Here is a 13,899-nt window from a genome sequence, read left to right on the forward strand (position 1 = left end):
GGGAGATCGCCGTGACCACCTCCTCGATACGGATCTCCCGTTCCAGATACAGAGCCTGATCCGGCGTTAACGACGGGAGCGGCACCGACTCCAGATAGTCCGTCTCCGCCCGGGCGGAGGGGGCCTCACCAGTGTAGAGGTCTGCGTAAAAACTAAGGAAAACGTCCGCTATTTGCTCATCTTCCGTGACAGAACCTCCGGCCGGGTTAACCAGCTCCTTCACTCGGTGCTGTTGGTGTTGCACTCTGAGCTTGTTGGCCAGGAGCCGTCCGCAACGGTCGCCGCTGGTGTAATACTTGTGCTTCAGACGAAGCATCGCGTACTCCGCCCGGTCCGTGTCCAGGGCAGACAAGAGTTTCCTGGCGGCTTTCAGCTGCCTCCAGACTCTGGGGGCTCCCGTTCTATGATGAACCTGTTCCAGCTCCCGCACCTGCCGGGTAAGCTCGTCCCGTTTGAGTTGTCGATCCTTGTTCTCCGCCGAAGAGATAGCGATAAATTCGCCCCGGAGCACAGCCTTCAGGGCTGCCCATTGCGTCGCGCGTGAGGTGTCGTCATTATCGTTTACGCGCTGGAATTCCGCAATGGCCGCGCGAATCTGTTCCACCGTCGACCGCCTGTGCAATAGCGTATCCCGGAGTCGCCAGACCCCTCTCGGCCGAGCCACGGGGGGCAAATTGAAAGTGCCCTCCACCGGCGCATGATCAGAAAGAGAGAGGACCCCCATGTCAGCGTTCGAGGCTAAAACGAGCATCGGACCCGACACAAGTAGATGGTCCAATCGCGCATAGGACTTGTGTGCGTGCGAGACGTAAGAGTACGCGCAGGTAGTAGGGTGGAGGTGGCTCCACATGTCATGCAAGTCCAGCTCCTCAAGTCGGGTGCGAACCGAGCCCGAGAGCTCTCCCAACTGGAGGCGCCGTTGCACGGACCTGTCCAGAGCCGCGTCAAAAACCAGATTCAGATCTCCCCCCAACACTATGTGCCTATCAGAGGTGGACGCCACATCTTCCAGTGCCCTGTGCAAGAATTGATCCTGGCGATCATTGGGGCCGTAGATGGAGCCTACAGTCAGCACCAAGCCTCCCACCCGAACCCTGTATGCCAAGAGCCTCCCTTTCTGTTCCGCCACCTTGTGTAAGATCTCCCCCCTGAACCCCCTGGAGAACAGAAGTGCCACCCCCGCCGTTTTGGAAGCGCTGGAGGAGAATAGCTGCGTGGGGAACTTGGGGGTACGCATTCTGGGACAGTCTTTGGCCAGCAGATGGGTCTCCTGTAGTAGGCAAATATCAGCCGTGGAGTTCTCCAACAGAGACAATACCGCCCGTCTCTTAACCGGATTATTCAGCCCTTTCACATTCAAAGTAACAACTTTAAGAGCCATCAAGGAGGGGGAACATTGAAACGCACATAAGTGGGCAAGGCCCAGCAAGCGAACATGGAGGCCACCTCACGAGACCTCAGCGCACAGCAAACCCAGACATCCCTACGGCACAGCACAGTCCCCGAACCCCAAAACCCCACAACTAGAGGAACCCCCCCCTCCCCCTGGAACCCCACGCACCCAACCCCACACCACTCCCTACTCCCAACCCCTTTGCAAACCCCCCAACTCAAAACACCCCCCTGCAATTCCCATTCCCGCTCCCCGCTTCTCAAACTATGCAAAGAAGTCATTGTCCCAGTCCGGTCCTTATCGGACAAGGCCGTGGAAAGTCAATCCAGTGGACGTCCAGCCACCACCACATGCACTCGCCATCCTGCCCCACCCGCCCCCAGAACCCCCGCACCTGCGATAAGAAAAGGCTAGTGCAGACTCCCCCCGGAGTAAGTTCAGGCCGTCAGGGCCACTTCACCGGTCGCCGTCGCCCTGGAGGCCTCCTGAATGGCGGCCGACATGTCCGCCCGAATCGTGGGCGAGTCTGGTCGCTCCGGTGGTGGGGAGCGTCTCTCCCCAGCCTGCTGCCAACCGTCCCGAGTGCTCCGTCTGCGGCGCGGCGCCGGGGTGTCTGTATCCGATGCTGTGATGCCCAAAACCGCGCAGACATCCTGGAGGGACCGGAGCTGGTGCAACGTTCCGTTCCACCGAAAAATCAGGCAGAAAGGGTGCCCCCAAGAGTACTGCGTCCCCTGCTCCCGGAGGAAGTCCGTGGCGATTTTAAAGGATTTTCTTTTCTGCAGTGTGACCGTAGATAAATCCTGATAGAGGGCCACCGGGTGGTCTCAAAATCGGAAAGGCTGCTGCCGCCGCGCCTCGCGGAGGATCCGCTCCTTCAGGGGGAAGTCCGGCAGGAAGGCCAAGATATCCGGGGGGGGGCGCCGTAGCCCTGCGGGGGCGGCCCACCCGGTGTGCCCTGTCGATGCGAACCTGAAATTCATCTGACTCCCCTAAAATGGCACGGAAGAGGGCCTCCAGGTATGCGGTCACGTCTTCACCCTCCTCGCCGGACGGGACGCCTCTGACCCTGATGTTATTCCGCCTGGACCGATTTTCGAGGTCCTCGGCGTGGGCCTGCAGCTCGATCTGTTGCTCCCGCAGCCGCAGGACCTCCTGCTGCAGGTGGGTGATCTCCTCGTCCCTGGAGTGACCAGCTTCCTCCACGGTGTTGACCCGCTCCCCCAGGGAGTCCACCTCTCTCCGTACCTCGCGGATCTCCCCGGCCACCTCCTGCTTCAAAGTCTGAAAATCCTCTCGCAAGGAGCTGAACAGCGACTCAAGGAACGATCGTGTCACCGGGGGCTCTCCACCATCAGGGCCCCGGGAAGGGGCCGGGGAGGTCGTGGCGATTTGGTTCACTCCGCTGCGTAGGGCACCGCGCCCAAACATGTCCAGCAAGGTCCGATCGCCCCTCCTTTGTCCCCTAGCGTTCGACATCCTGGCGGCACGGGAGTCAACGATGGCCGCCGCTCGGCAAAGAGGTCACCAGGGCCAGGGCAGCTATACACCAGCCAGGAAGCACCGCCACACAGAGACCCCGAGCAAGGCCGGGAAGTTGGGCCGGAGTTCACAAAATGGCCACCCGTTACAGTCAATGGGCCAACGCCCAGGGAGTGAGGCCTACCCCCGTCGCAAGTCCAGAGGCGAGAAACACAGCCGGAGGGCAGGCTCGCGGAGCGTGGGCAGCCGGGGCCGGGACTCCTAGGGGAATATCTGCTTCGGGGGCGCAACTCCACTCCTCCACAACCGGGGTTGGGCCGGAACGGCCGCACCAAGCGAGCACCCCCAAGCCCCGGGCTTGCGTAGCAGCCGGATGCCGGCTCCGCCTCCGGCGACCACCTCCGTTCAGCACCGCTCTCGTCGAACTCCTCCGCTCAGCTCCGGACCGCCTACGAAGTCCCCTTCGGCACCCACTCGGGCACCGCGGTGCAAGCACTCCAGCGGGTCACTCACAGGCAGCAGAGCACACCGCCGAGACCCAAAGCCTGGAGGTCCCACGGCCTCCGGATCGCACACAAGCCGCCCAGCGGGCTCCGTCACAGGCTATCTCGGTCAGAATCGCGCCTCCGGCGGAGCAATCAAGGCTTAACGATCACTTCACAACACCACCGGGGTCTCCAGGTTCAGTCACCGCTTGATCCGGGGTGGAATCAGCGGGTGCGAGCGGTGCAGGGTTTCAGGGGCCCGGGAGCTCTCGGCAAGTGCGACCTCTCAGCCCGCCATCTTGGCCACGCCTCACACTACCTTTTGAGCACCAGTCCTGGAAGGTGAGAACAATGGACGGAATTATGATTACTGCTCAGAGAGCTGGAAGACTATCACGAGAAATGTTTAGTTCTTTAAGAATTTTCAGGCCCATGCAAGCTGGTCTGGGGAAGATCTGGAGACCTTGTGTGGTTTGGCAATGCCTAATGAGGAAGAGCTGCTGCCTATTGAATATCCTATTTCTTTTTAATCAACAGGGGTGGTTCCCCCACTGTCTGAAGTGTAAGGACACTGTCTGCCTTCTGCGCTATCTGAGCCAGACACTTTACCACCTGCTGTCATGCAAAGTGAAGCAGAGAGAACATCCAGGCAGCAATAAATAGAGAGATATCATCTTCGGCCATATCCGGCAAGATCCTTTTATTTAAATGACGTTCTACTGCACTGAATTATGCTCACTGATCCTGATCTCTCTCTCTCTCTCTCTTTCTCTCTCTCTCTGTCCTTCTCTCTCTCTGTCTCTGTCTCTTTGTTACCACTCTTCATCATTTCATGACTGATCCCTATGTTGTTTTTCCCTGTTTTGTTTTACCTATGGGTAAAGGAGAAATGTTATGTTCGCATTGGTGGGTTCATCCAATGCTGTGAACCCTGGAGGGGTGTTTGGGGTTTGGTCCCTTCCTTTCTGGTCACAATGGTAGCGATCATGACCTAGGGACATGAAAAACAAAGAGAGCGAGGGGAGATCAAGACACCCGGCCCCTTTTCATGCCGCAGGCCCTCAACCCAAAGCAATAGTCACCATTCCTCAGCCACCACTGAGAGGAAGGGCTTCCTTCACCAGTCCCTGTTCTTTTCTATCAACACAATGCTTTATCTGACGCTGATGTTATGAGCGTAGAATTTATGTGTTTATTCTATGCTTTAGAGGTTTCCTACAGCAATCTCTCATTGTTATTAACCTCGGTCACTAGCACCTTGGGCTCTTGTATTATGCTCACACTCAAATTTAGAGTTTGTATTTTTTGGGCATAAGGAACTTCGCGCTCAGCCCTTTTTAAGTTCCTCTCTAATGTCTGATTGCTGCCTTTCGGCTTTACTTACAGCGTTTGGATCTCCCCATCCAATATGGTTGATTCTCACAGGATTGGCGGCGAGATATTAGTCACATAGACAGATAGAAATAGAAAGTTTCATCCAGATTTTGATATTGTTCCTGATAATCCTCTAGGAACATGCTTGGCTGTGATTTGGACAGCTGTGGTGGCGTTTTCTTCCCTTTTGAGACAGAATTAATTAAACTATAAGTAGGATGCATTGGAGGAAGGGTCGGGACATCCAAAAAAGTACTCATAATGCCCTCTTTACAAAGTAGAGACCACAGTAGAAACTGCCTTTAGGGTGCGAGATCATCCCCTTCCTCCTAAGGTCCCTAGAGTAGAGAAAGTTGCAGATTCTAATATGGATATAGAAGAGGAAGAAATAATAGGGTGTTTTATTCAAGGGCTGGCACTCATGGACATTTTGGTTCTTCTTTCTGACAGGTGATGCTGGATGTTGAACAAGTGCGCAGCCTTGTTCAGGATCATGGATTTCACCTGAACATCAGAAAGTCTAATTCCCTGCCAACTTCAGTTTGACTCATTTGGCAAGCCTTCTCAGGCATCAGTAAGACTTTGGTTGAGAGGAAGATGGATTCTACAGTGTCAATCATCCCTTGGCGCCACCTTCACCTATACTCTATAGTGCATTATATCCTGCACCACTGGAATTCTGTGGCTGAGGATAACTTAGAGTAGATTCCTGTCAGTCGGATTCGATTAGAAAATGAATGATGGCTTGATCCTGTCATTCTGAGAAGATGGAATATCGGGCAGTTTGTGGGACATCCAAAGTTCAGAGCAAATGGAAGAGTCAAGAATCCTTCAACATTTCCAATTGAAGGGAACTGGCAACAGTCAGAGCAGCATTACTCAATGTTCACCTTCTCATCAGATCAGAGGTAGTGTGTGTGCAGGCATACAATCAGGTTGTGAGAGCTTACCTGAGTTGCCAGGATGTGGGAACACAGCACTACCTATTTTGCTTTTACCAGGAAGTATGTCTCTGTTTGGAACAAAATCTTCACTCTCTGTTAGCAGTCTATCTTCTGGAGAAGGAGAAAGGGTCTCTGCTGTCCAACTCAGTTGGCGGTTTGGTTTGTCACTGCCCCTCTGCCTCGCTCTGATAGCTTTTCTGAGGATCATCTAGAGATTTGGCCATTCATGGCTGCCCCACTTTGCCATAGAGACCAACTCTCTCTTGCTGAAGTTCTACTCCATCGTTCCCTCGACATCAGCCTAGGCAATAGATTCAAGGTTTATTTCTTGGCCCGAGGTATTCTGTATTACTTACCGTCTTTCCAGTTGATAACATAGGTGTTGAAGAACATCCAAAAGGATCAAGTATCAGGTGACTGTGATCCTAGTGGGACCAAGATGATCAAGCAGGCCATGAAACCCTCTCTTGCTTCAGTTGGTTACTTGAAAGTATCTGAATACATTCATTTATCTAGAAGACCTTAGACCAGAAAGTCATATGCAGGCACTGGCTAAATTTTGAAAACCAGTGCCAGGCAAAAACGCGTTCCACCTATTTGTGATCCTACTAAAAGTTTGGAATTTGTGGGGGATGGGTTTGTATTGGCTCTGGCTGTATCACCCATCATCACCCAGTCGGCTTTCATCCAAATATAAATAGGAGTGAGTGTTTGGGTGAATGCTCCTCTAGTATCCTGGCTTCTTAGGAGTATATTTCTCCTGTGCCCAGGAATCCATTCTCCTGTTCCATCTTGAGATTTGCCCTTAGCCCTCGATGAATTCCATTTGAGTCTCACAAGTGTGAATTTTCAATAGCTCACCGAAAAAACGTTTCTTTTTAGTGCCTATGTTCTCTGGTAGGAGGGTTGGGGAACTTAAGTCACTGCCTTCCATTCTTCCTTTTCTCCATCACTTCTCAGACAAGGTGGTTCTTCATCTGAATCCCCTCTTCCTATCCAGAGTACGAACATCTTTCCACAGTTCAGAGGACATTTTCCTCCCAGTATGTCATCCTCTTCTCTTCCCTCCTCAGGACAAATCTTTGCACACTCTTGATATTCACAGAGATTTATCTAGTTCTTTGGATTTGACTTCCACTTTTCGTAAGGTTGTCTCCCGGTTTATTACTTTCTGTATCCCTAACAGAGGGTCATGCTCTGGAACGCTCAGAAAACCTTTCTTTTTCATTATCATTTACAGCTGGGGGAGGGGATCACGTTCTGTTTGGTACTCATGATGTTTGTCATCTATAACTGAGATTTAATCAGTTTAAGAGAAAAATAGAATTGCATAAGAGATTGTGAGCACTTTTCTTAATAAAATAATGGGAGTTGCAAGATAACATACTCTAACTGCGATTTTTTTATTAATGTATATAAAGAATAAAATAATCAATCCTTAATGCTTTGGCATTGTCTCACAAGTGAGGACTGGAGCAAGCAATACAGCCAAGAAGGTACTGGCCCAGTAATTTCCCAGAAATCTTCCTTACTTCGAACCCATCAATACAGTCCTGAATCCCATTTCCCCCACCTGGGTTACAAGATTGATTCCTTTTTCCTGTGCCATGGATTAATTTCTGTGAGCTTGGTATACAACAGGAAGTGGTGAAGGAAGCTCCTCCCATTTAGTGGTTCCTAGGTAATGAGTGCAATATTGGGAGAACAGTTTTTATCAGCTAGGGAACAAACATCTGCAGAACAGATTACAACTCACATATGAGCACTGTATTGAGGAAGATCTCTGGACTCAAAGTAATGAAGATTACTGATAAGTAACTGGGCCCTTAAACATGGTGGCCTCTTTGTCAGAGTGCCCAACCACAGCTTATTATGGTTATTTCAAGTTAAAAGAACACACTTCGGAATTAATGTAAAATGTATGAAAAAAGAAACTAGCAAGAAAGTTTTTCGTAGAAAAATGTATTTTTGTGTTTTTTTTATATTCACCTGGAATGTTATGAGTTTTTAAAAAGTGCATTGTATGACTGGTACATTTGATGTGACCACTCACAGAAAACAAACCAACACTTTGTGAAGTACGTTCAGCTCTTAGGCCTTCATTGTGAGATAACCAGTAAGTGTAGTGGGATATACCAAGAAGTATCTCTACCCCTGTTACAGGCCATCAAGAGTTATTGGGCCTGAGATCGGGCATACGACATAGGGGCATATTATCAAAGGCAATATCGCTGCTCTTGCTGCATTTTTTGCTGATAAAGCGGCAATATTTTTATCGCCCTATTAGCAAGCCTGCACTAACATGCGTTAGGGCAAGCTTTCAGGCGTTAGCTGTTGCATTTTCTATCGCCTTGCATGTCAGCGATATTTATTGCTAATGACATGCAAGGTGGCGTTTCTAACCAAAATGTACACATTAAAAGTCGCTAACACCGGGGGGCCTGGCCGGACGCTAACGATAATGGCCGCTTAGCTCGAGAGCTCCTCGGAGCCTAAACCCCTTACCCCGACAATATCTGGCAAAATCCGGTGAGTCCGCATTTCCCCTACACTGTTTTGCGGGCGGAGAGAAGCGGAGCCGATAGACCTTGCCCCAGTCCCGCTGCCTGCTCCCGGAGCCACGCTGTGTGGCTAGAGTCCTTAGAACGGGCGCCGGAGTGGAGAGCTGGTGCGCGCCTGGGCGGCCGGAGAACTACGCGATGGCCCGGATTTGCAGCCTAGTCAGAACTGGGCCGGGGCCCGCGAAAATCAGCACCGGAGGTGAACCATACCACAGAGGGGCCACAAACTTGGGGACAGTCCACCACAAGCCCCCGGAACCATCTGTGTGAGCCGCCAGAAGGTCCTGTACAGTGCTAACTCCTGGAGCGACCGGGTGAGGGTTTGGACGGCAAGAGGCCCTGAAATCGGGGGCGGACATTTGCCCTGGGTGCAGCACACAGTGTTGTGCAAACGTGAGGTGCACTGCTCACTCCCCAGGGGAGCTCTGCCAAATCACAAGCGCCCACCAGAAGTATTGATCGGGCTGATGAACACAGGGGAGCGAACAGCCTTGGGAGCCATAGCGGACCCCTGGAGAAAATTGGTGCGGGCCCCCGGGCCGGAGGCAACTGCTGCCCGCTATTAGGACTGTGGAAGGGCTGAAAAAACCTACTCTCGAGGCTGGGGACACCGCACATAGGTGGCTGCGGAACCTCCTTACCTCCCTTTGCAAGTGGTGACGGGTGGAGGAAGCGGCGGAGGGCCTGATCCACATGGAGGCTGGGACAACATTGAGACTCCTGTTTCTGCCAGGGGCTGCTTGGGGTGCCAGTGCCTTACCAGTTGACCGAGTGGTCCTGCATTCGAGCCGGGGTGAGAGTGGCCGGCAGAGGTGGAACACTGGAGAGAGTGAGCAGCATCCGAAGAACCTACGCTGTGTGTGAGGTACAGTGCAACACCCAAACAAAACACCACCACCCAGTCAAACAAACTGGAAAAATATACGGTACAGAAGGGAACGCCGCAAATGGAAGGCACGGCGGGGGACGCGGCCGGGCAAAAAGAACCTTCGCTGGCATCCATTATGACCGCCATTCAAACGCTTGGCGCGAATCTGGAAACCAAGATCGACAAAGTCTCTATAGAGGTCAACCTCCTGCGTGCGGGCCTCGGTAAAACCTTGGAACGAGCCAAAACCAACAAGGCAGATATCCGAGTGCTCCAAACATCTTCAAAAGCCATGGAACAGCGGATTGCTGAACTGGTGCACCAACACCGACAGACCAGGAAGGGAGGGCCCACAGAAGCAACGTTCGCGTGGTTGGTGTACCGAAGGAATTGGAAGGGCCCAGCGTGGAACTCTTCTTGGAAGACTTGATACTAAACCATCTTAATCTCAAACAGCTGTCAAAAATCTGCACAGTTGAGCGGGCCCACCGCGCACCTATCCCTAAACCCAAACCAGGGGTGCCGCGCAGGGCAATAATCGCAAAGATCTTGAACTACCGGGATAGGGACGCAATCCTACAGACGGCCAGGCTGATGGGGGACCTGCAGTATGAAAATGCCACGATTCGGTTCTTTCCGGATTTCCCTCTTCAAGTACAGAGGGAGGGGCGCTCTTTCGCAGGTGTCAAAGCAGCTTTGAGGGAGCGCAGAGTTAACACCTTGGCTGCTGTGCATTTTACCCTCCTGTGCTGATATTTGATGTATCCTATTGTTCATGACGAGCTCAGCTCGTCATCAGCACAGCTCAACTGTGCCTCATGACGAGCTGAGCTCGTCATGAGCATCGAAAGGGTTAAATACATGATGTTTTTTCCGGCCAAGCTTAAAGTCATCGCTTAAATTCTTCACCTCCCCATCTGAAGCGCAAGGATGGATCGATGGGGACACCACGAGAGAAGGAAACCGGACGGAGGGAGAGAACTGGAGAGACAAGCATGTTGAGTCGCCAACTTCTGCAGCAGGAAGGTCGGACGTGGATGAGCAGAGCCAACGCTCCTGGAGGTCGAGATCTGTGAGTCCTTGGTGGGGGACCCAGCGAGAGGGAGCAGACCAATGAAGGCGACAGTTCTGCCGATTTGGACACCTACTACTGAAATGTATGATGGGACTCGGTGCTGGAGGGCGGGTCATATAAACCTTTACTAGGCATCTAGGAGCTTGGGGGGGGGGTGCAATATGGTGGGCCCAAAAGGGAGATGGGCTGGCTCCTGCACTACATTATCTCTGGTAGCCCCTCTCCTCCTTTACCTGGTTGGGCGAGCTGTGCAGGCCCCAGGTGGACTAGAAGTCTAGCTGCAATGGACACAGCACTGCTGTGGCATGACTGAAACTTGGACTTTGCGGGAATGTGGTCACTACTGTATAACAAGAAGTGGATCGGGGGGGCCAGGGGCGGCTGGAGTTGGGGCTGGTGCACGCTTCCTACTAGAGTTCGAGCGGGAGGGGGAGGTTTCTTCACTCCCAGGTGGGTTCGGGGCAAAAGGCGCTCTGCTAATTGGGGATGTGGGTAGTTCAAAGCCTGCGGAGCAGGGTAGCAAGGTGGGGGGGTAGTTGGGAAGAGGGGGATTTGGCCTGTTTTGGGAGCATTGGGGGCACTATAGGAAGGCCAGGGGTGGTGGGGTTAGGGGAGTTGGGGGGGAGAGAATGAAGGGATGAGGGTTGGGAGGAGGGATTGGATATGTTTGGTGTTGTCACGACTGAATTTTGCTATCATCAGGGTGAGTAGTACCAGGATCCTCGGAGCGTCCATTGCAGTTAGCAGTGAATACAATTATGAGGTGGGATAAAAGCCTCAAGATTATGAGCTGGAATGCCAATGTATTGGGGGACAAACTTAAGAGAACCATAGTGCTGCAATTTATAAAACGATTCAGAAAAGGGGGTGGTGATGAACAGAGTGTCTGAATTAAGCAGACCACTCTTACCCAGTCCAAAGATCAGGGCTTGATCCATCACCATTATTTATCTCACTGCACCATCCCAGCTCAGAACCTGGCTATATGCAAATCAGTCTGTCCCTGGCCCAGTGCATCATGGGAACAGGGCAGACTAAACTACCAAACCAATTCTTCACCAGAAAGGAGACAAGCTACCAGGGACCGGTTTCTGGCATTTCAGCCGTCTTCGGCCCGGCTTGCTTGAATCCTGATGGTGCAGTGAGAAAGGGACTCATGTCTGAGTATACCCTGCCACACCTATAGTGGCCAAAAACGATTCAGAAAAGGGGGTGGTGATGAACAGAGTGTCTGAATTAAGCAGACCACTCTTACCCAGTCCAAAGATCAGGGCTTGATCCATCACCGTTATTTATCTCACTGCACCATCCCAGCTCAGAACCTGGCTATATGCAAATCAGTCTGTCCCTGGCCCAGTGCATCATGGGAACAGGGCAGACTAAACTACCAAGCCAATTCTTCACCAGAAAGGAGACAAGCTACCGGGGACCGGTTTCTGGCATTTCAGCCGTCTTCGGCCCAGCTTGCTTGAATCCTGATGGTGCAGTGAGAAAGGGACTCATGTCTGAGTATACCCTGCCACACCTATAGTGGCCAAAAACGATTCAGAAAAGGGGGTGGCGATGAACAGAGTGTCTGAATTAAGCAGACCACTCTTACCCAGTCCAAAGATCAGGGCTTGATCCATCACCGTTATTTATCTCACTGCACCATCCCAGCTCCCATGATGCACTGGGCCAGGGTCGGACTAATTTGCATATAGCCAAGTTCTGAGCTGGGATGGTGCAGTGAGCTTAAAAACGGTGATGGATCAAGCCCTGATCTTTGGACTGGGTAAGAGTGGTCTGCTTAATTCAGACACTCTGTTCATCACCACCCCCTTTTCTGAATCATTTTTGTCCACCATAAGCGTGGAAGGGTATACTCAGATGTGAGTCCCTAGCTCATTGCACCATCAGGATTCAAGCAAGCCGGGCCGAAGACGGCTGAAATGCCAGAAACTGGTCCCCGGTAGCTTGTTTCCTTCCCAGTATAAGAATTGGCTTGGTAGTTTGGTCTGCCCTGTTCCCATGATGCACTGAGCCAGGGTCGGACTAATTTGCATATAGCCAAGTTCTGAGCTGGGATGGTGCAGTGAGCTAAAAAACGGTGATGGATCAAGCCCTGATCTTTGGACTGGGTAAGAGTGGTCTGCTTAATTCAGACACTCTGTTCATCACCACCCCCTTTTCTGAAGCAATTTATAAAACGTCACCTGCCAGACGTGGTGCTCCTTCAGGAGACCCACCTACTGGGTTATTCATGCCACGCACTGAGCAGATGGGGGTACTCACTAGTGCTTCATGCCGGATTTACCTCAGGGTCCCGGGGGGTGGGCATAATGACATGTCGCAACCTCCATCTGGTCGTAGACCGCAGAGATTCTGACCCTCTTGGTTGCTATGCTGCCATATCGGGTAGATGGGAAGGCCTCAGAGTTAATCTGGTCACTAGCTACATCCCACCCGGGCTCCAAACTCAATCAAACCAGGATTTGGGGAAACTGCTCTTATCCCTTCCGGAGGGGCAGCTTATACCGGGAGGAGATTTTAATGCAGTAATATCAGGACACCTCGATAGACACCCCCCCAGAGACATACCGCAGGGCCACAAGTGGTTAGCTGATTCAACCGAGTCATTTTGCCTTACTGACATATGGAGATTTAAACACCCGACAGAGTGCCAGTACACCTTCTTCTCAGGCCCTCACGGTAACTCCTCTCGCATAGATTATATGTTGGCACCTATACATCAGGGCACCACAGTGCAGTCAGCCACACATTTGGCACGAGGTATCTCGGCCCACTCCCCATTAATGGTGCATCTCACGCTAGGAGAAAGGAGGGAGGGAACCACAACGCCGATCAACGCTTGGTATCTCATTAATGAGGATACTAGACAGAAACTGACTCTGGCGATCACTCGCTACTTCGAGGATAATGATGGAACGGTCAACTCCTCGATAGTGCTGTGGGAGGCTTTTAAGACAGTGCTTAGAGGGGAGGCCCTCTCGGTGATAGCGGGTCGCCGCAGGGAAAGGGAGGAACAGTTGGTCACACTAGAGAAGTATCTCCAAGAGCTGGAAGCTGCGACTCTCACTGAGCGCGCTCCATAACCACCTCATCAGCTGCCGCTTAAGAGGGCGGAATATAGGGCACTGGCCACAGATGCAGCCAAAAACGTACTCAGAGACAGAGAGGGAAGAATCTACGACCAGGGAGACAAGGCAGGAAAGCTCATAGCATGGCTGGACAAAAAGCAGCAGTTGCAGAAAGTGGTGGTAGAGCTCAAGACAGAATCCAGGGCTGTTATCACAGAGCCCTGTGAGGTAGTCAGGGAATTTGAGCGGCACTACCGGAAAGTGTATAGTACAGGGTCTGACCTGTCAGAGGAAGACTCCGTAGACCTGCTCACCGACATCCATCTTGCTACCCTCACGGAGGCAGAATGTGATGCTCTAGAGGCGCCACTCACAGTTGAGGAATTGGCTCGAGCTATTCATGACCTGCGCTCGGGGAAAGCCATGTGGCTCAATGGGTTACCTATCGAGCTTTATAAGCTCCACCCGGTTGGCCTCAGCCCGTTTTTGAAACTGATGTTTGAGGAGAGCAGGGAGAAGGGTACACTGCCGCGTGATCAGCGCATTGCCACCATAGTGGCCATCCCCAAAGACGGTAAACTGAGGGACTCAATCAATCAATCAATCAAGACATTTGTAGAGCGCACTACCTACCCGT

The sequence above is a fragment of the Lissotriton vulgaris genome, chromosome 7 (assembly GCF_964263255.1).
Source record: "Lissotriton vulgaris chromosome 7, aLisVul1.2, whole genome shotgun sequence".
NCBI classification, from domain to species: Eukaryota; Metazoa; Chordata; class Amphibia; order Caudata; family Salamandridae; genus Lissotriton; species Lissotriton vulgaris.